General features: G+C 49.5%; 1 protein-coding gene and 1 long non-coding RNA gene across 3 annotated transcripts in view; one reads left to right on the forward strand and one right to left on the reverse strand.

The window, feature by feature from the left end:
• The window catches only part of CPLX2 (complexin 2), a 91,188-nt gene that overhangs the window by 62,794 nt on the left and 5,588 nt on the right, over positions 1-22,806 (reverse strand). The window lies entirely within an intron of this gene.
• Positions 5,424-10,481, forward strand: LOC113899239. The gene is made up of 3 exons (XR_003512877.1): positions 5,424-5,530; positions 7,503-7,644; positions 10,066-10,481. It is a non-coding gene; the product is annotated as an uncharacterized LOC113899239 (long non-coding RNA).

Genomic DNA, 22,806 nt, shown 5'->3' on the forward strand with positions numbered 1-22,806 from the left:
ACTCTCAAGGCCTCCACAATTGCCTCCGGGCTGATAGCTCTCAAATCTCTATTTCTACCCCAGACCTGCCTCCTGAATTCCAAGTTCATCTGTCAACAGCTTAAGGGACATCTCTGTACTCACAGGCAGCCTATGCTTAGCACATCCCAAACTTGTCCTGCTGGTTTTCTTCCAGACCATTCATTCGTCTATCTAGCCAATCATCCATCTCTTCATTCTTCCATCCATCTCCATCCATCCATCCCTCCACCCACCCAGCCACTCATCTATTCATCCAACCACTCATTCATTTATTCATTTCAACCACCCATCCGTTATCCATTCCTCTAACCATCTATCCATCATCCCTACATTCAAGCACTCATCCATCCATCCATCCACTAAGTGTCTAGCATTTGTCAATATGAAGGCTACCATAACACATAAGACAGGCACTGTGGTTTTCTTCCCAGCACTGTGAAGGAAACAGACAAGTAAATAGAAAGTTATAATGAATGTGATGAGTATGACGGTAAGGGAAGCATAAGGTGCTGTACCATGAGGGTGGTGGTCGTGATGGTACCCTATACAGCCTTGAGAGGTCCGAGAAGAATTTTGGAGGTGCTGACAACTAGGCTGAGACCTGAGAGACAAGGAGTACATCTTCTTTTCCTCTGTGTTCTTTGTCTGCATTACCCAGGTGAATTGACCCCCAGTACCCATTACCCCACAAAGAAGGCTGAGTGCCAAAGAATTGATGCTTTCTAACTGTGCTGGAAAAGACTCATGAGAGTCCCTTGGACAGCAAGGAGATCAAACCAGTCAATCCTAAATGAAATCAACCCTGAATATTCATTGAAGGACTGATGCTGAAGCTGAAGCTCTAATTCTTTGGCCACCTGATGCGAAGACCCAAGTCATTGGAAAACACCCTGATTCTGGGGAAGACTGAGGGCAGGAGAAGAAGGGGGCAACAGAGGATGAATGGCTGGATGGCATCACTGACTCGATGGACATGAGTTTGAGTGAACTCTGGGAGTTGGTGATGGACAGCGAGGCCTGGCGTGCTGTGATTCATGGGGTCGTAAAAAGTCTGACACGACTGAGCAACTGAACTGAACTGAACTGATGCAAAAACCCAAGTCATTGGAAAAGACCCTGATTCTGGGAAAGACTGAGGGCAGGAGAAGGGGGCAACAGAGGATGAGATGCTTGGATGGCATCACCAACTCTTTGGACATGAATTTGAGCAAACTCTGGGAGATAGTGAAGGACAGGGAAGTCTGGCGTGCTTCAATCCATGGGGTCACAGAGTCGGACACAACTTAGGATAAGTCATAAGTCACAACAACAACAACAACCTGTTAAGTAAATAAATAGGATATCCATTGTCCCTACTTGTAACAGTGTAACAGTGCCTCTCTGGGAGGACCTCGCCCTTTCCCACTCATAGTCATGGGTTCGGTAGGAGGATCACGTCATCACCAGCTCCGGGGTGAGTGTGTGACCCAGGTCTGGCTATAGGGATGGACTAGGAATCAGTTCCCTGAGATTCAGTCCCCACTGGGAATTTGGTAACCTATTTCCACTGGATTGACTCAGCTAGTGGAAGGTGGTTGCTGTGTTGCCACTCAGAGTGGGAATGCATGCCTAAGAATGATGCCAATGTGTGGAGGAGCAGACCCAAGAGCTGCAGAAAGAGATGCTTGAGGTTATCATTTGAGTCTCTGGGTCCAAGAGTGCGTGACACAAGCCATGTCAGACTTTTCTTTTTTACTTTAAGCCATTCTGAGTTGCATTTCTGTCCTTTGCAGTCAGAAGAGCCCTCATTAACGGTAAAGAGCCTCATTAACAGTAGGAAAGCATTTTCAGATCCTTTGTCTTATTTGATTTTCACAACAGCCCTAGGAGGCTGTTTACAGATGATGAAATGAAAGCTCAGAATGTTGAGTCAGTGAGACTCAGACCCAGGTCCTTCAGACACAAAGTCCACGCTTTATTCAGGATTTCTTGGAGGTTAAATAAGGAGGACACTGAGCAAGACTTCCACGTGAGAGGAGTGCACTGAGCAGCTAGCCCATAGGAGGCAATCTTCCTCCCCGTAGTCAGCCCACATTCCACGACACGACCGTGTTCTAATGTCTGACTAAAAGTCACCTCCTCCATGAAGTCCCCAGGAACCCCTCTCCTTGATTCCCTTCAGCCCCTATCTGTGTCTCCTTTATCACATCAGTCACTTACAGCCTCCCCATCTCACTTATTCAAGTGCATGACTCATCTCCATTCCAGGGAATTGCATGCTTTACTCATCTTTGATTAGACCCAAGCTCCTTGCCCCATGTCTGGCACCCAGTAGGGGCTCAATCCATTAAAAAAAAAAAAAAATCAGTATTTGAAGTAAATTAATGTCTGAAAAAGACATACATTTAGGATGTGAATTAGAGTGACAGGGGAAAAAAAAATAGAGTGACAGGGAGATGGTGGGGGGTGGGGGTGGTGATCAAAATGAGACACAGAGACAGACACACAGCGAATGAGTCAGCAAGAAGGTAAAAGGCAGAAAGAAGAGGGGGTCTGAGAAGAGAGAGTCCTGGGTGTAGGGAGCCAGGAGGGGCTGCTGGCCTTGACTGGGGCTCAGTTGGCCTTGTCCTATGTTGGGGCAACCAACTAGAAAAGACTGTTTTCTCCGAATCCAGTAAGATTGGAGGGTTCAACCTATGGGATGGGTAGGGAAAAGCTGGGGGATCGAGAAAGAATTCCCAGGACCCTCTCCCTGCCACTAGGGCCCAGAGTAGGCAGACTTTGAAGGAGCTGGTTCGAGAGGAGGGGGCAAAGCAGTTGGGAGTCAACAGCAGCTATGACCTTCTGTTGCAATGTCTTGGGATCTCCCCACAGCGGTGGCTGCGGTGACCCTTCCCTCCAGGAGTTGAGATTGGAACCCAAACCAGAGAAGGATATAGCCTTGCAGGCAATGGGCCTATGACTCTCCCACTCTGCTCTGGGACTGAGTGGTTGCCCACGTGTCCCCCTCCATCAAATCTTCCCCTTTCCCCATGTCACGGCTCTAAGGGAGGTAGAATAGGGAAAAGGAGTCCAAAATGGCGGTGGCTAAAAGACAGGGAAGGGAAAAGCCCACGAAAATAGAACAAAAGAAGGTCTGAGGACCAAAGAAGGTCTGAGGACCGGAGTGCGGATCTCAGGTAAAACAAACAACACTCCTGGCTGGCCCAATTTACATAGGACAGGCCCAGGGAGAGATAAACATATAAATAGAGGAGCCAAAGCTAGCTCTCTCTCTCTCTCTCTCTCCCACGTGCTGGGGTGCTCTTCTCCTTGTGTCTTTGGATCGACGTGTGCTCACGCCTCGAAGATGGATTTTCCTGCTATCTTCTAAATAAAATAGAGCTGTAACACTGATTTGTCTAAGAGCTATAACATGGTCCATTCGAGACCTGAGAGCTATAACATGGTCTATCCAAGACCCGAGAGCTGTGACACGCCAAGGGGGCTTTAATGTCCGTCACTCCAAATCTTTGTTGTGATGAGACAAAGAGCCGAAGAACATACACTCGTGTGACAGTACCATCCAAAGTGATCCTATTTACAGTAGCCATCTGCTTGTTTATTATCCATCTCTTCCCCGAAGGGGAAACTCCATGATGACAGAGACCTTGTGGGTGTCCCAGTGCCTAGCAGTGCTTGGGATGCTCACTAGATGCTGAGTGGATTAATGAATGGGAGGACAGGCAGGATGGCACTGTGGGGTGTGTGTGTGTGTGTGTGTGTGTGTGGTAGGAGTGGGAGGGTTGCTTGGAGGTGGCGTTGACAAAGCACTTCGCAAAGCGAGGCTCCCAAAATAAAGACGTCTGGGCTGAGAGCTGAGAGCCCTTGAGAAGAGAAAGGCCCTTCTGGGGTTAACTGTGTGGCTGTCAACCTGCATGTGGGCAGCTGTGGGGAAATGGAGCTCCTGGTGGGAGGGGAGGGGCGGCCTTCCTGCCCCTGCCACACCTGCGCTTGAGCAGTGAGGAACCCTCCAGGGCCTGTTGTGGCTGCCGGAGACAAAAGGATGCTGCTCCTGCCACTCAGGAAGGCAGGAGGCAAAGAACAGGGCAGTGGGCAGGATGGGGAGCCTTGTCCCCAGTCCTGGAAGGCTCAAGGGAGGGAATGGGAGTGTGTCACCTAGACTGGTGCTACCTCACGCCAGGCAGGGAGCTGGCTTGCTGGGTCCCCTCCACAGGCTCTGAGGAAGGCGGTATTGAAACGGATGAAGAGCGTAAAGGCCCAGGGAGGTAGTGACAGGTCGAGGGCCCACAGTGGGTGGTGGAAGGCGGGGATCTGACTTGGGTGGGCCTCGCTCCTCCTTTCACGTCACTGGGCATCCAACACAATATTGGGGTTGGTAGGCACGTGGCTTCTGATGGCTGCCCACCTTTGCTAGACTTCTGGGGAGAAGGAGGAAGGGAGAGGGGAAAGGGAGAGAGAATCTTTTCTGGTGTAAAATAAGAGAGATAAGTGTCTTTGTAGTTGTTTTTTTACTTTTCTTTCTTTTTTTTTTTTTTTCCTATTCTTTTTTTCCTCCCACAATGTCCCACTCTAGTCTGAGACTGATGAGGAAATGAATTGAGGGTCTGAGGCCCCCATCCGTGGGCTTCACTCTCAGCCCCAACTGTGAAACCTTGGGCAAGTCATTCCTCCCTGTTACCCCAGTCACCTCATCTGTGAGAGGTCGATAAGGAGGCATTTGAAGAAGCAGAGGAAGTAGATGAAGTCCAGCACCTACATGAGACGCCATTGGTATCAGCCAGAAATTTCAGAGAACCTACTTCTACCATCTCCACCATGCTACTTGGCCACCCAAGGTGACTTTCTGAAGTGCAACGTAGACCTTGTCTGTCCCCTTCCAAGGACTTGAATAAGTACTTCAGGAAAGATGATGGTCAAATGGCCAGCAAGCCTACACGTCAGTTTTCAACTTTACTAGTCCTCAGGGAAGTGCAAATTACAATCAGTGCATTCTCACAAGAATGGCTTAAATGGAAAAGTCAGAAAATGCCAAGTGTTCGTGAGAATATGGAGCCACTGGAATGTTCATGCAGTACAGCAGGGACTGTAAGTTGGGTCTACCATTTTGGACCAAAAAATGTTTGTTCTCCACAGGGAACCTGTATCCTCTTGGATGCATTGATTCTACTTCTTGGCATAAACGCAACAGAAATGTACATAAATGTTGATCCAAAGCCACGTAGAAGAATCTACATGGCAGAACTTTTCATAAGAGCCCGAGGTGAACACAACCTGAATGCCCCTTGGCACGAGAGCGGTGGACAGACTTTGGTACAGTTGCACAATGGAATGAAATTTAGCAATGAGGATGAACACCGTGAAAGAGTGCAACATGATGCAACAACACAAAAGACATAATATTGATTGAAAGAAGCCAGACACAAACACTGCATGATTTCATTTACATGAAGTTCAAAAGCAAGCGAGCTAATCAATGGGGTTAGAAGTTGAGACAGGGGTTCCTCTGCAGGGGATGGCGTCTGGGAAGGTGAGTGAAGGGGGCTTTGTGCACTGCTTTTAACTTTCTGTTTCTTGGTTGGTTACAGGGGTATGTTCATTTCGTGAAAATACATTGAGCTGTAAATATATGATATGACCACTTTTATGAATGTAGGTTGTGTTGCAATAACAATTTCCCACAAAGCCTCACACCTTTCCAAGCCTCCTCCTAGTCTGGGGCAGGGTCTCAGCTCTGCGCTGTCATTCCAGGCCCTCTGCTGCCTGCTCCGGCCACCCGACCATCACTCCCTGCCCTAAGCAGCGGGACAGTGCGTAGGTCTCTCCACAGGCCAGGATATTTCTTATCCTTGTGTCTTTTCCTACGTTGGCCCTCTGCCTAGCATCCCCATTTTTGCCCACCTCCTCATCCTTTCCTAAATCCCCCATCCTCAGGTGGGCCTGGGGCCCCTCTTCTGAGCTCTCACAGTCCCCATACTTCCCTTTATCTCAGCAACTCCCATCATATGGGTTTAATATTATTATCACATGGTCTTCCCCAGTATCAGGGCCTATGGCTGATTCATGACTCCAGTGCTCAGCATGGAACCTGGCATAGAGGACTGTGAATGCTTGCGAAATGAATAAAGGAATGTTCATTCTTATTCTGAACTCCTGTTGGCGCCCTTGTAGCTTCCCTTACTCCCAGGCTAGGCCCCCATCATTGTCCTGTGACAGTCTTCCAGATATTTCTCTTCTCTGTGATCTTGTCTCCCATGTGATGAGTTTCTCTGTCCTCTCTCTGTAAGCTGGAAATGGACTCATATTCCCCTTCTCTGAAACCCTCACCTCCTTCATTCTCACTACACTTACTTTCTCCTAGGGGCAGAGGTAGTGATCAGTCATCTAGAGAGGAGAGTTGGGCCAGGCACCTTTCCCTCCAACTCCAGTCCCCAGGGACATCAGATCCTCTCATTACAGATACCATGGGAGTGGTTCAAAAATGGAGCAGGATGCTTGGGGGTTGGGGGCCAGATATATAGTGGACTTCTTATCAACAGAGGCATGCAAATGGGAACTCGCTGACTGCACTCAGGAGTGCTATTGATAGGTTAGAGTCAGTCCTTTCAACCCAGTGGGGAAAAAGAAAGAAAGTGAATTCGCTCAGTTGTGTCTGACTCTTTGGGACCCCATGGACTGTAGCCTACCAGGCTCCTCTGTCTATGGGATTTTCCAGGCAATAGTACTGGAGTGGATTGCCATTTCCTTCTCCAGGGGATCTTCCCAACCCAGGGATTGAACCCGGGCCTCTCGCATTGTAGACAGGCTCTTTACCGTCTGAGCCACCAGGGAAGTGGGGAAAAAGAAATGATGTCACTTGAGGTACTACTGTGTGCCAACTAGGCCCTTTACATGTACCTCACAGACTTTGCACAATTGTTCTGGGAGGAAGGTGTTACCATTGTCCACATTTCCAAGATGATGAAACTGAGGTTCGGAGAAGTGAAGAGTCTTGCTTAGAATTTGACTTATTAGGAAAGAACTAGAATTTGAACCTAGGCGTTTCTGGCTCCCAAAGCTTGCCCTCTTTCTAGAGCATATCTACCATCCTGGGATTCCATTTCATGGAAACATCTGTGATTGCATTGTGCCCAGCCTGTAGAAGGCATGATGTGTGTCTCTGAGCTTCTGGGGGGCCCACTGACCCCCCCACCTGCCCTTGGCTGAGTTTCTGGCCAAGGGTGGCTGCAAGGGTCAGGATCCCTGAATGCATCGGCATTTGATCACAGAAGAGAGACCCTCTGAGTAGTGGCAATCATTCCCAGGCCATCATGGACCTCAGATGAGATGCCAAGGGCCCAGACGTGATTTCACTATAAATGGTTTGCTCATTGGTGTTTGACCTCTACTTTCCATCGATTTGATTTCCAGTTCCTAGTGTTTACTGATTGGGGAAAAAAAAGCTCAAGCTAATGAAATCTCTCCCTACTTCTTTCCTACTTTTCTGGATGTCATAAATGAAGAGGTGTTTCCATGCGGTGACCTTAAGAGTCCCATTGTTTCCTGTGAATGATGGGCCCTGGCTGCCTTCCACCCATATTTCCAGGCCTTTAGAGTGAGACTGGTCATGGGCCTCCTTCTGGCCAATGGCTGTGAAGAAAGCAGGTAAGTGTCGCTTCTAGGCTGAGGCTTGTAAGAGTGGGTGTGAGTTCTCCTGTGGCGCTCTCCCCCTGCTCCCTGATGATGGAGGTAGTCTGGTTCCCCAAGTCACTGCTCGGAAAGAAGCTGCCTGGAGAGCTGCAGGTCCCACAGCAGACTTCACAGGAGAGAGAAACAAGCCTTTGTTGTATTAAGTCACAGAGATTGCAGGATTAATTTGTTACCACCGTATAACCTAGCCACCTTGACAAACGCAGTCCCCACAGCCCCCCTTCAGCAACACCACAGCACCTCGTACATGTCAGGCACTGTGCTAGGAAGAGACATGAGACACAGTGGGTGTCCTCACCCTTGACGAGGCAGCAGATGAAAACAAATGAGTTTTTATAAAGCAGAGTGTCAGTACTGTGACAAGAAGAAGTGCAGCATCCACAAGGAATCCAAAGAAAGGGTGGACAAGGTGGAGGGACGAACAAGTCACAGAAGGCTTCCCAGCTGGGAAGTCCCTTCTCAGCTGGGTTGTAGTGGATGAATAGAAGTCAGTCCGATGGCTGCAAACTGGTGGTTTGTACCATTTGGTCAGCACGGTATTTTAAATGTTAATAATATTTAAAAATGAGGAGTCTTGTAAAATTCTGGATTTGGGGCTTCACTTTAAAAACTCAGGATAAAGGGATTTCCCTGGTGGTGCAATAGTTAAGAATCCACCTTCCAATGCAGGAGATGAGGGTTCGATCCCTGGTCAGGGAGGTAAGATCCCACAGGATGCAGGGCAACTAAGCTGGCCTGCCACAACCATTGAAACCTACATGATCTAGGGCCAGTGCTTCACAGCCAGCGAGAAGCCTCCACACACGCAGCTAGGCAAAGTCTTCATGCTGCAGTGAAGAGCCCATGCACCACAGCAAAGACGCAGCTCAGCCCCTCACCCCCAAAAGAATCCAGCTCCAACAACTGGCTGGAGCCGGCAGAGGCGTCCCCTCTAGACAGGCACGGCTATTCCAGGTCATCTCAGTTACCTTCATGCATTTGCTCCCTGCCAGCCAGCAGACAGTTGGGTTTGCAACCCCTGAGTGAGCAATTCTCATTAGACTTTGTCAACCCAGCAGATCCTTTTCAGCCATGAAAAGTCTGAAGAACCACGAGCCAGGCTTGTCCAGCCACCTTCGTCTCCCAGACCATCAGAGGCTCCAGGAGATCTTCATGGGAAGCACAAGAGGCCCTGCCTCGGCTGACCATGTCCCCAGAGTGGGAGGAACCCTGGTCCAGCCAGGGTGGGAGAAAGGAAGCCCCGTTATGGTCCCAGAGAGGCAGGCCTGCGCCTCCCACACACACCCCTTGTAGAAGACATGCGCTACTGGGCTTTGGCTGCCCAGAATCCATTTCTCCTCCTTTTAGTAATAGTCCTTCTATTTTCTTTTCAGGAACAACCCCTTCCTCAGTGTTCAAACTTGGAGTGAGTCTAATCAAACCTCCATGCTGTCTGTTGGCCAAGAGGAGGACACAGGACACACGGCAGGCCCGCTTGTGCCCCTCCTGGGGCTGTGAATCACATGAAGACTGAGGCGAAGAAGAAACAGCTGTTGTGGCTGATGCAACCCAAAGGGGAACTTAGGGAAAAATGACTTCAGTTCCTGCTCCCGAACTCCTAGTCTGCCCCAGCCCCTATCCTTTCCTGGGTCTGACAACAAGCCTGGCCTTTGATTCTGGGAGCTATCTGATACTGTCTTCATAATCCCTGCTTCTGGTTGAGTGAGGCTGAATGGTTTTCTTCCTACCAACACACCCTAACTCATACCCAGCCCCTCTCAAAGGCTGGTATGAATGGCCTGGGTTCACACCAGATTTACCCTGAGCACCTAGCTGTGGAGGCAGGCCTTGCCTGTCCCCAGTCCTCAGCTCCTTCCTCCCCTCTGTCAGAGCCACCTTCTGCAGGCCCAGCCTCACTAGGAACTGGGATCCCTCCCGGGCCCACCCTCTGGGGTCACCCCTAGCTGTCCTGACTACTGTGTGGCTGCTGCCCTGGTCAGCCTGGCAGCTCAGGGTCATCTGCCCAGCAATCTGACTACTCAGGATGCGGCCTCCTCTGCCCTCCCCAGGACAACGCTTGCCCCAAAGCTTGTGGCCAAGTCAGAAGACATCCTGCTTGTGGGCCGGCCTGGACTCTGGGGCCGTGCCTCTGCCAGCCTGAGTTTTTTCTTGGTCGAGGACTACCTTTATGTGTTTCTATGTCTCTATCCTACTTGTACTTTTATTATCTTTATACTGAACAAAAGTAACACTCCCTTTTTAACCTTTAAAACATGTACTTGAAAAGGGAACAGGAGATCCTTCTCATAAACAGAATACCTGTATTGTGTTCTATACATAGAAAGTAATAGTAAAAAAAAAATACATGGAAAAGACAACATTGTTATTCATTTTCAGCCAGATACTCTTGGCAGCTGAAGACTGGGTCTCTGTCTTGGAAATGAAGATCAACAAGCATTAGAGAGGCCTCAAGGAGATGCTCCCCTACAACTGAGACTTCCTCCTTGATGGAATCAGCTGAAGAGGAAGTAACTCTCTCCCGGGGGTATTTGACTTGTGTCTGAATAACTCTCCAAGTAATCTCATAGACCACTTGTGGTTGGCACCCGTGGATGCTGCCTCAGCAGCCTCTGTCTGCTTCAAGATCCTGTGGCCAGCTGACTGCCAGGACCCGCTCACTGCTGCCCTCTGGGGCTGGCCCACTGCTGCCTGCCTGAAATTGACCACTGCTGCCTGCCCCACCGGAGAAGGCAATGACACCCCATTCCAGTACTCTTGCCTGGAAAATTCCATGGATGGAGGAGCCTGGTAGGCTGCAGTCCATGGGATCACTGAGAGTCGGACATGACTGAGTGACTTCACTTTCACTTTTCACTTTCATGCATTGGAGAAGGAAATGACAACCCACTCCAGTGTTCTTGCCTGGAGAATCCCAGGGGTGGCAGAGCCTGGTGGGCTGCTGCCTATGGGGTCACACAGAGTCGGACACGACTGAAGCGACTTAGCAGCAGCAGCAGCCTGCCCCACGCCCATCAAACACTGGATTCCAGACTGACCAGGCCTGGACAATTGCTTTGCCCGAGTGGAGAGCTTGGTTCTAGGCTGAGCCATCCCAGCAAGGTACAGAAAGTTATAAGAATTCACCATCTTGAGCCCGCCTTAAATGACAGGCACTATGGTAGCTGTTTTATACACATCATTTCAAATTTTGCCACCTTACAGTCATTCATGTATCACCTTCATGATTTCTGCTGTTATCAGTGCTGTTCATTTACTTAGTGTTTTTCTTTAAATCGATTTGCCTTTCAAAAAGCAGAGAATTTTATTTTAAAAGGAAATGCTGTATTATTTTCATAAATCATGAAGTCTAATATGCTGCTTATATTTTTCTAACATGCATCAATCGTGAGCTATTAAAATAATAAATGTTTATCCCTAACCACCTAAAACCATCACACACACCATCAATCACAGGCGCACCAGCCTTTGGGAAATACGACAGCATCTTAGCTAATGCTCAAACATCCTTGGAAGAAGGATGGTTTACAGACAAGAATGTGGAGGCTCAGAAGGGCCCCATCTCATGTCCATAGGCGGAAAGTCTAGGGGCTGAGATTTGCATCCAGACAGCCTAACGCAGATGCCTAGACTATTTCAACACTGGTGCTTTCCAAATGATTTTTTTCAATCCAAAGAATCCTTTAAAAATGAAAATGTGTGGATACCCAATATACATGTGTGCGAAGTCACTTCAGTTCTGTCCAGCGCTTTGCGACCCCATGGACTGTAGCCCACCAGGCTCCTCTGTCCATGGGATTCTCCAGGCAGGAATACTGGAGTGGGTTGCCATGACCTCCTCCAGGGGATCATCCCAGCCCAGGGATCGAACCCACGTCTTACGTCTCCTGCAGTGGCAGTTGGATTCTCTTTACCACTAGCACCACTTGGGGAGCCCAATCCAATGTATAAAATAGATAAAATTGCAGGTTTAAAAATCTGAATGGCATGGTCTAGGGTGGGTCAGGGGAATTTCCCTGGCTCAAACTCATCCTCTGGTGGCCCCTGAGAGTCTGCCTTCAAAGCCTGGTACTCTGAGGAACATTATTTTAAACCTGCACTGTACCACTCTTTCTTGACTCTCCTTAGTCCAATTTTCCCTATAGGCCACACTTCTGAGGGACAGCTTTTGAATCTGTGCTATCCTTTCTGGCTGGACGTCTTCACCCTGGGCTTTTGCCATCTTGAAATCTTGACATTTTCCATCTTTCCCTCTGGAAATCTTCTACTGGCATTGCAAGCCTTACTCTGCTCTCATAATTCATTCATTGAACACTGGCATCTAACCTGTGCCCAGCTTTTTAGACGGCATGGGGGACTGAGGAGAGCAGATGCCGTGCCTCTGATGGGTTCTGAAGCCAGCGTGGGAGAGGGACTCACAGACACAGCTGCGCAGACTCACATCGCAGCCGCGCTTCACCAGAATCCCATTCATTTCCTCAGTTCCCTCTCCCTCAGATGCCTGGTCACATCCTGTGATGGGTGGTGACTGAGACGGAGCCAGCAGAGGGGACCCCAGCAGTGCTGGCTGGCCTCAATGTTGGGACTCCAGAGGTCTTGTCTGATTACTCACTAATGTTCCTGCATTGCTGCTCCTTTAGTAACCACTGCCGGATGGAAACCTTGAATTAGACTCATACTCCCTAAGAACCCCAAACCTCCCCTCCAGCAGGAAGACCAGTTTATGACTCTGCCAGCATCTGCAGTATGGGAGCTCTGCCTAACTGTGGGCTACCACAGGCCTTCTCCCCTCATGGTGGAGCTGATTTGGCCCCTCAAAGCTAGAGTCCATCTCCCACTGAAGTGGGTATCCCCCCAAGTCCTCTGTCTCCCAGGAAGAGAAGACTCTGTTGCCCTAAAATATGGAAAGATCCTCACAGAGTGCCAATAAGTTTTAAAGATTCCTGAAGGACACTCAGCCTTGCGGTGCCCCCACTGCTGCTACTTTTTGGCAATGGCCCTGTCCTCTCTGAAATGCCTGCATCTTTGGAAGGCTCTGAATGCCCAGAACAGCACACTAGGGGTCTCCCCTGTGGGACCATGTCTAAGTCAGGCTCAAGTTCTAGGAAGCTTCTCCCTTGGTAGTCCTTAATTTGAGTCCATTAACAAATGCAAAACAAGTCAGTTCAAGCCAAGTCAACTCAAGTCAATTCTACTCAACTCAACCCAACAACCCATTTGTTGTTGTTCAGCTGCTCAGTCTGAACTCTTTGTGATCTCATGGACTGCAGCACACCAGACTTTCCTGTCCTTCACTATCTCGGGAATTTTCTCAAACTCATGTCCCTTTAGTCAGTGATGCCATCCAACCATCTCATCCTCTGTTATCCCCTTCTTCTCCTGCCCTCAGTCTTTCCCAGCATCAGGGGCTTTTCCACTGAGTCAGCTCTTTGCATCAGGTGGCCAAAGTACTGGAGCTTCAGCTTCAGCATCAGTTCTTCCAATGAATATTCAGGGTTGACTTCCTTTTGTATCGATCTCCTTGCAGTCCAGTGCATAATTACTGCATACTCATACCTCAATGCATACTTACTGCACATCTCTTTGTCTTACTACCCTGAATCCAGCTCTTGTTTGGGGAAAGTTAGAATCTGACAACAAGACACAATCTTTACTCTCAAGGAGTTTTCTATTTTGAACCTAGATTCAGCACAAAATTTCCTGAGGGAATGGATACCTTCCAAAGGGGCCACAGAAAGAATGTCCCTTTCTGGCTTGGAGACAGTCCAACTGGTAGCTTAATCCCTGTGGTTGGCACCATAAGACTTTTCAAACCGCCCTTGGACTTGTCTGACCTCAAGACTTCAGACTGCAGAGTCAGTTGGCCTCTCACACTTCAGAGTAGGATAGTTTATTCATAAGAGTCCTGAGTAATTCATTCATTCATTTATTCATTCACAAACACGTATTGAGCATTTTATGTGCTAGGTACTTTACAGTCATTATACCATTTAATTCTCACAGCAATCAGTTTGGATGCAGAACCATTAAGTGGTCAGCTAGGAGGTAACTCAGCCCTAATTCCAAAGCCTGTTCTCTTTCTGTCTCATCCCACTGTCTCTTAGAACAATTGAGTAGAATTCATAATAAAGCATAGAGATCCCCGAATGCTTAAACAAACACATTCTATATGGAGGGAAAGAGTGGATTAATGAATGTTTTATGTGAGGCAAAATCCCACCTGACCAGTTTAGTAGAATGCTTTGAGAAGTGAACTATATACGGAGATAAAGGGTGACTTTTACAAAAAGCCTTTGTCAAGTTTTCATCCCAAAGCCTATTAATAAAATTGATTCATTATAGAACTGGGCAGAGGTGGGTGGTGAGTGGGAGGGAGTCTATTTTTGCATGGATAGAGAACTGGCTTAGAGACAAGAAAGAGAGGGTGGAGATAAATGGGTGCTTTTTCAAACAGGGAACTAGGATTCCCCAGGAATCGGCGCCGAGTTTGGTCTTATATAACACCAGCACACTAGCATCGAACCCCTAGTGTGCACAGGCCCTGTGTTAAGCATGGGGGTATCCAAACAAGCCAGGCTCAGTTCCCCTCTTGGAAGAGTCCACGAAAGGGGATGCTCAGGGACAGCTCCAGGTTTACAGAGAAGCTCCTGTGAAATGGCATGACCTCGGAGAGCAACTGGAGAAGGCTGCTGGGGGATGGAAGGGAGTGCCAGACAGCAATCAGAAAATCTGAGCTCTGGGACCAGCTGCACTACCAACTTTCTGTGTGACTCTGGGCGAGCCCCTTCCCTCTCTGGCTCCCAGTTTCTGCTCCTATACAATGAAGAAGTTGGATGAGATGAAGGGCTGTGGTGTCCTGGATGGGGGACAAGGATTTGGAATAGGGCTTGGTTATGAGACAGTCTGCATATATTGTGGCCAACACGTCTCTTTCTGTCCCTGAGCTGTGGTGGGAGAGACCACTCTGTCTCTGTCTCTCATTTGTGAAAAGTGAGGATGAGGCAAAGAGCCACGAGGTCTGTGATGCTGGGGCTCAGAGCCCAGCCTGGAATCCCTCAGTGGCATTCTCTGCGAGTGACTCAGCATCATAAATAGCTCCCATCTGGATGAGCAATGATATCTATAGCGATCAAGCGATCTCTATATCCACACACACTCTCTCTGTGCAAATATGTGGCTCAGTGTATGCTAAATACGAGGTGGCCTGGAGACGTTCCTCCTCTTAAAAGACTATTTGGTATGAAACTCAAGACTGTTTATTTAAAGAAACAAGTTTACAACTATGCACGTTGGATTACTGGTAGTGGGTGGTGAGGAAGAGGCGAGGTGGATGGATGAAGGGATGCTGGGTGTGATCCAAGCTTGGGGGCCACCTGGAAGAGGAACCAAGGCTGACAGGTCCACCTGCGGGGGTGGGGGTAATGAACATCCACATGAGACGCTTGGGATCCCGGGGTGGGGGTGCAGAGGGGAGTGTTAAGCTCATCAACGCAGAAGCTCAACAAAAGGCATAGGAACTGGGAGTGAGAGGAGAGTAAGCTGCCAGCTCTGCTCTGCCCTGCCATTGATCTTAGGCAATTCATTAGTTCACTCATTCATTTGTCAAACAAACACCAACCACATAAAAGGTATGTAGACCACTTGGGGATACAGACAGGAAAAAGAGGGTAGGAGCTCAGGCTTAGCCACCTGCAGCTGTCCGTCTTCAGGCAAGTCCTTCCCTTGCTCTGTGCTTCAGTTTCCTCATTTGTAACCTGGGATAATACCTCAAGGTGTTTTTGGGGAAGGGAGGGTCTTCACAGAATAAGGTAGCACACACAAAGATGTTCTTCTCTGTTGTAAGCTAGCGCCATTCTAACACGTTGCCAGGTTGACCCATCTCATTCCCACTGGGGAGTGCTCTTGGTGACCGCCAAGGGGAAGTGACGTCACGACCACCTTCCCCAGGAGCGGGGGTGGGGGGCGGGCGGTGCGCTCTGAACACCGCGTATGGGCGTGAGCCTGGGCAGTACCCTCACCTTTGCTTCCTGGCTGAGCTGAGATGCAGGAGCCTTCAGTTACCAGGCAGAGCAGGTAGCATGCCAGAGACCCACAGACTTCCTGGAACCGGGGAGAGGGTGGTAAGGGCGGGGCGGGGAGAGGGCTGCAGGGGGTGGAGCAGCCTCCTGAATGGGCATGCCTCCCCAGCCCCCTCTGACAGATGAGCCCTTGCCCGTGTTGAGGCCACACTGATCCTCTGGATCCTGGCAAAGGGCTGGGCAGTTCAGAATGGGGTCCTGCTTGGCAGGAGACCGAACCCTGACCCCACCTCACCTGCTCCTGACAGCAGTCGTCCGTCTTAGTCACCAGTTCAGGCAATGATGCTGCGGTACCACTGACCACACTGCTTTCTGGCTTCATTGTGATTTCTGACTGGTGTCAATGGGTGGGATTTACGGTCGGTCAGATATGGCTTTGAGTTCTGGCTTTGGGGAAATCCATTCCATTTCTCTGAGCCTCAGCTTCCTCCTGTATAGAATGCGGCTACTAATAGCACCAACCTCATGTATTGTGCCATATAGTTGCTTGTTATTATTTTTGGTTAGTTAATATTAGTGTTAGTCACTCAGTCGCGTCCAATCCTTTGTGATGCTGTGGACTGTAGTCCCCCCAGGCTCCTCTGACCATGGGATTCTCCTGGCAAGAATACTGGAGTGGGTTGTCATGCCCCTCTCCAGGGGATCTTCCCCACCCAGAGATTGAACCCGGGTCTCCTGCATTGCTGGCAGAGTCTTTACTGTTTGAGCCACCAGGGAAGCCTCTATTATTATTGGTGGTGGTGTTACATAAGATAATGCCTGTGAAGATTTCTATTTCATGGTAGCCCCTGAAATCCTAGTTACCTTCCTCTGCTCTCTTCTAGGAGGTACCAGATATACCTAAAAAGGCAAAGGGTACCCAGTAAGTATTTGTCGATCGAGCAATGCTCAGCAAATTCGCTAGATTTGCCTCCACATGGCTCAGAAGAACGAGGTCGATGCTCCGCTCCCAGATAGGTGCTCACACAGGGGCTGGAAGGGGGCATGATCCGCTCGGTTTGTGCAGGGGTGAGCATGGAGCCGGGCGAGACCCGGCAGCCTTCGCTCTTTCTCTCCCGCTGCAGTCCGCTCTGCTCTGGGCTGGACGCCAAGGCCTCAGCCACTGCAGGGACCTGAGCACAACCTGTCACCTCCTCCTCGAATATTTTCTCTTCCTGCCGCCACCAGCATCCTGCTTGCTGTGACACACGACGTGCAGATTCCCGTCTCGGCAACAGAGCTGGGGATGGGGGCTTGGCCCCAGGTCAGGGGTTCCAATACATCAGCCGACTCAAGGCCCTTTACGTCATTGGCGGTCTTCTGGGACCACCCTGGGTAGCACAGCCCTAAGCTGCTGGGTCTCAACAGCTCCCGGCACTATCACCTCCTCACAGAATCCCCTCTGCCCCCTCAGCCCCTCCACTGAGACAGGACAGGAGTGAGGAAGGGCCCTGCTGCCAGCTCCCCAGAGCCTGGCACTTAGCAGGGCTCAATAAATATCTGCTGACTGAGTGAATGAACAAGTAAATAAGAGGCTGGACGACTGTGCCAGGCCCTGTTCTAAACGCTGGTAACAGCACAGTGAACAGGGCAGGCAGGCTGCCTGCTCTGGGGAGGCTGACAGTGTTTGAATTTAAAGCTAGCAGCTGGATGGGCCAAAGGGCAGAGTAGCTTCTTCCTCGCTGGTGAGGTGGCGTGGGGGAGGGGGTCTCTGGTTGGGGCTGCTGGCTGCCGGGAGCATCTCTGAGCAGGGTCTGCGTGTAGAGTTGGGAGGCTGACCCTGCTAGGCAGATTGGGGTCAGTAGGTGTGAACTGTTACATTTGGAATGGATAAACAAGGTCCTACTGCACAGCACAGGGAACTATATCCAATCTCCTGGAATAAACCAGAATGGAAAGCAATAAAAAAACAATACGTGTATAACTGAATCATTTTGTTGTATAGCAGAAATTAACAAAACATTGTAAATCAACTGTACTTCAAAAAAACGGTGGGGGGTTGCCAAGGAGAGGAATGTAGGTGTTGTAGTCAAGTGCTTCGTGTCTACCTACTGCTGAGTCCCAAAGAGGTAGCATGTTGCCTGGCACATAGTAGGTACTTAGTACATTTTGTTTAGTGAGTGAAGGGTAGGCAGAGAGTGTGTTGGGACTACACAGGTCTAGGGACTTGTGGGAATCAAGGGTGTTAACTACTGGAGTTCTTATGACTCACACTTGAATGGGGCTTTGCTCTTTCTAGAGCTTTCATGCAATGGTGATTATGCTCACTGAGCAGGTGAGGGGCCCACTTGGCACAGGTTTACAAGTGAGCCCACTATGCTGGGTTTTAGTGTTATTGACATAAGCAGCAGCATGGTGACAGCAGTTTCAACGTAACTGAGTTGTCTCAAGTCCTTCACATCCACAATCTCTAATACTCTCATTAGAGTAGCCAAGGTCATACTCGTCATCACAGAGGAGGGCTCAGATGCTCTGAGAAGTGTTAATCTTGCACAGTTGGAACCCGGGTTTACTCTAGAGTGAGGTGTTAAAAAGCTCACAACCTAATTGGGACCCAAAGAGGAAAGTGGAGAGTTAAAATACGATGTGACATCCACCTGAGCGGGGGTTGGTCAGAGGAGACTCCCTGCCAGGAGGCGGTGGGAGGGCTTCCCTGAGATGAAGAGTCTGGAGCTGAGGCTTAGGGACAGTAGGGTTGGAAGGGTTTCCCAGGCAGAGGGAAGAGCATCTGAAGAGGCATCAAGAGAGCATGGTCTTCCCAGGCACTTGGAGGAGTGAGGTTTGGCCAGAGCCTTGGGGAGAAAGAAAGATGAGGCTGGGAGATTGTTGGTGCCAGGTTTGGGGGCTCAGTTTAGCAGGGTGTGGGCTTCACCCCGAGGATCCTGGAGGGCCCTGCCGGGCTTAGCTTTGTGCTCTAGAGAGCTCCTCTGGGAGACAGCTGATGAGTTGGGGGCCGGGAGGACTCAGCAGCAAGGCTTGTGTTTGATGAGGCGCAGGGCACAGGAAAGAGCCTCTCAGCCTCCAGGCTTGGGTGATGTGTCGAGTACAGAGATGTGGGTTCTCTGTGAGTCAGCCCTTCGGTTGGCTGACCCACCCTGCAGAGTTGGAAGCCCTCCTGCAACTCCAAGAAGACCAGTGGGTCAGGTCCTTATCTCTGCCCCAGCCTCAGCCCAGCCGAGCCCTCCTCTGCCACCTGACTGCTCCCAAAATCTGTCCTAGCAACCTCACAGGCTTCACCTTGGCAACTGCAGCCTCTGCACTCCCCTATTCTGGCTGGGCTGGAGTGGAAGGAGGAGTTGGGGTCCCTCCCATCCACCAGACTTGCCTTGCAACCCTGGCTGCCAGCACCCTTGGGCTGATCAGGTGGAGGCTGGCCTATGTGATGAGGCATGTGGGTCTGGACACTGGACAAGGCTCTGGACTGAGAACCTCGTGAGCTGTGTTCTGACTGCAGGGCTGGTGTGTCTGAGTAACCTTGGTCCAGGATCTCCAACTCCCAGGGCCTCAGTTTACCCTTCAGTAAATAAGGAGAGTGGACAAGACCATCTCTAGTGTATAATATTGTCTTATTCCAGTTATCCCCGTGTTTAATCTTTTCTGTGGTTATTGGTTGGATGCTCTGATGATGGCATGGATTTTAGTGTTGGACTGCAGACATTTAAATCCTGGTTTGCTTGGACAAGTCACTGCACATTTCTGAGCCTAGAGTACTTTCCTCTATAAAGTAAATAAACTGCATGCTATCTCACCCAAAGGATTGAGAGTCAGGTGATGGTATGTAGGAAAGTGCTTTGTAAATGACAAAGAGCTACACGAATGTTACCTATTTCATCACATGGACAGTGCTCAGTAATGATGTATTAAATGCCACCCACCCCAACAGCAACAAGAGCAAGCATTCAGTGATCTTTAGCACAACAATTTCATATTCACAACAACCAGTAAAGTAGCTATTATTATTTCCATTTTCCAGGTGAACAAATGGGGGGCCTCCATAATTAAGTATAGAAGGAGCTCAGCCAGACTCCCTGGCTTCAAAACTTGACTGTTCAAAATTTAATGAGGTGGCCACACCAGCATCTCGTCTCTCCATCTTTGGTTTTTCCTCTTGCCTCAAGTCAGGATGTAACTCAGGGTCTGGTGGGTACAGGGGCAACCTTGTCATTTTTTGTGCATCTTCCAAGTGCCAAGAATTGACCACTTTCTCAGGCGTTCACAAGCATGCCACCCCCTCCCAGGGAGTCCCGTTAAAATGCAGATTCTGATTCCATGGGTCTGGGAAGCAGCTGCACTTCTTCATTTCTAATAAGTTCCCAGAAGATACTGACTTTCCTGGTTTATGATCACACTTGGAGTAGCTGGGTCCCATGCGTGAGTGTGTGCTCCGTCACTTCAGTCATGTTCAACTCTTTGCAACCCTATGGACTGTAGCCCCCCAGGCTCCTCAGTCCATGGGATTCTCCAGGCAAGAATACTGGAGTGGGTTGCCTTACCCTCCTCCAGGGGATCTTCCTGGCCCAGGGATCAAACTCGTCTTCTGCATTGCAGGTGAATTCTTTACCACTGAGCCACCGAGAAGGCCCAGCTAGGTCCTAGAAGACTTTAAAGTGAAAGTGAAAGTGAAATCGTGTCCGACTCCTTGCAACCCCATGGGTTGTAGCCTACCAGGCTCCTCCATCCATGGGATTTTTCCAGGCAAGAATACTTGATTTTCCCTTCTCCAGGGAAATCTTCCCGACCCATGGATTGAACCCGGGTCTCCTGCATTGCAGGTAGATGCTTTACCCTCTGAGCTACCAGGGGACTTTATCTTATTAAATCCTGGGGATCAGGTTTAATTGGCCCCAGGGTCACAGATGGGGAACTGAGGCTTGAGATGCAATTTGCCTTACTCAGGATCCCACCATGTACAAGACGTGGGTTTGAACTGCTTGACTAATGCAGTGCCCTGGGGGTTGTGGGCCTAGCAGTGCCTCCAAGATGTGTGGTCCCTGCTTGAGCTCTCTCTCCACAACTGAAGCAAGCAGTGATCTCCGAGTCCCTGTTTGGAGATGTTTGTTTCTTTCAGTTCATCAAGAACAGACTAGTTTTAGATGCTGGCTCCCTGTGGGAACAGGGCCCTGGCCCAGGAAGTGTCCCTGCAGGGGAGTGAGCATCTGAGGGTCAGGATTACATCCTGCACATGAATGACTCATCTTTCAACCTCTTTTGGAATCCTGTCTTTATTTGAAAATATTTTGTATTTTAATCATCATAGATTTTTTGCATTAACCTTATTAAAAAATACTGCACAAAATGATATTTATGTTGATGGCTGAGCTTTTTAGCATCCCCTTACATTTTGCACCTAAGACAGGCACCTCTCCACCTGCCACCCCCCAGCCTGGGCCGGCCCCGTGTCTTCTCCCTCCCTCTCCTGCCTCGTGGCATTAGGATGCTGCCTTCGAGGCACTGCGGTGCCCACCCGGCAGCCAGCCAGCTGATGGATTTATTTCCCAGCAGGAGAATCCATCACTTTGCTTGCCTTTTGGCTGACCTGCTCTGGCGATGGCAGTGGGGACTATGGGTCTGAAGAGGTCCCAGGGATCTCTCTGATGTGGGCTTTGTCACATCATGTCCCTTATGGCTAGGGTAATAGAGGTAAATGACTCAGAACTTAGATTCTGTCACCTCTCTCCTTCAACCAGAGCCCTGCCAGCTCTGCCCTCTTCTCTCCCGCCTTCCCCTTTGCTCAGTAGGTTTCTGTCCTGTGGTCTCATCAGGCTTATTCCTACCCCAGAACCTTTGCACTTTCTGCCTGGACAGCTGCTTCTCCCTATCCAGATGTTGGTTTCAATGCCTCTTCCATCAAGCCTCCCCAGCCTGCCTTACCTAAGCAGCCCCACTCTCCTTAGCACACCCCCTCTTTTATTTCCTTCCTAGCACTTACATAACTTGGTGGACTTATATTTGTTTACTCGCTTATTTCCTCTGTCTCCACTAGAATGTGTTTTTATTTCATTCTTCACTGACTCTCCAGCTCCCGCAAGAGTTACTGGCCTGTCACAGGTGCTCAGTAAGTACTGAGGGACCAATGAGCCATATCCTGAGTTTCAGTTTCCACATTTGTGAAATGAAATACAACTCTAAGCCCACACTGTCAGAATCAGAGGCCAAACGGCCTGGGCGGACTGGCTGTAGTGTTCCCATTTCACAGTTGATGAACCTGAAGCTCAGGGAGGTGCAATGACTTGCCCAAGTTCACCCAGCTGAGAAGGGCTAGGGCTGGGGTTCTCCCCAGTTTGGAGAAGCACCCACTTCCATGCCTTGCTCAGAGGAGGCAGTCAGCAATGTGAAAACTGGATCTGAGTGCTCTGAGTATCTTGCCATCTGCTGCTTGAACTGCAAGACCCTACTTGCCCGCCCGGCTGTCACAGCTATCTGACAAGTCAGAGACAGGAATTCTAATGGCTGGTTTTTGTGGAACACAAAGTCCTGCTTCTTGCCAATGGAGAGATACATTTTCTCTGCATTGGCAATTACCACACTGAATGTCTGGGGAACGGTTCTCATCTTCCAGGCACTTTACCAAGATTAACTTCTGAACCCCATGCAGCACTGCTTGCTGCAGTTAGAGGGGGTCCCTGGGGGACTGTGGGCAGCAGTGTCTCTGTCACAGGGGAAGCTGGGGTTTGGAGGGGCTTGAGGCTCCCAAGTCAACATCTCCAGGAGTTTATTTTCCTAAGAGCAGTTTCTCCACTGTCCAAAATGCCCTGACCTTCTCAAGGATTCAAGGATTCTGACTTTCCCTGCCCCATTTGTTCATTGGCTCAGCAGTGTATCTACAAATATTTACTGAGACTATCCTAGGCATTCTTATAACCCTGAGGCTGCAATGGAGAACAAAATAAAATATATACTGTCCTGGCCCTCCTACAATAATGAATCTGTAGGGAGACAAATGACAGTGTCTAGTAACTGGCTGTGTGACTCTGGGTAGGTTCCTTTCTATTTCTCGGCCTTTGGGTTTCAGTTTATTCTCCACCCCTAATCCCCCCTGCTTAAGAGACTTTGATGACTTCTC

This window comes from Bos indicus x Bos taurus, chromosome 10, assembly GCF_003369695.1.
Source record: "Bos indicus x Bos taurus breed Angus x Brahman F1 hybrid chromosome 10, Bos_hybrid_MaternalHap_v2.0, whole genome shotgun sequence".
Taxonomy (NCBI): domain Eukaryota; kingdom Metazoa; phylum Chordata; class Mammalia; order Artiodactyla; family Bovidae; genus Bos; species Bos indicus x Bos taurus.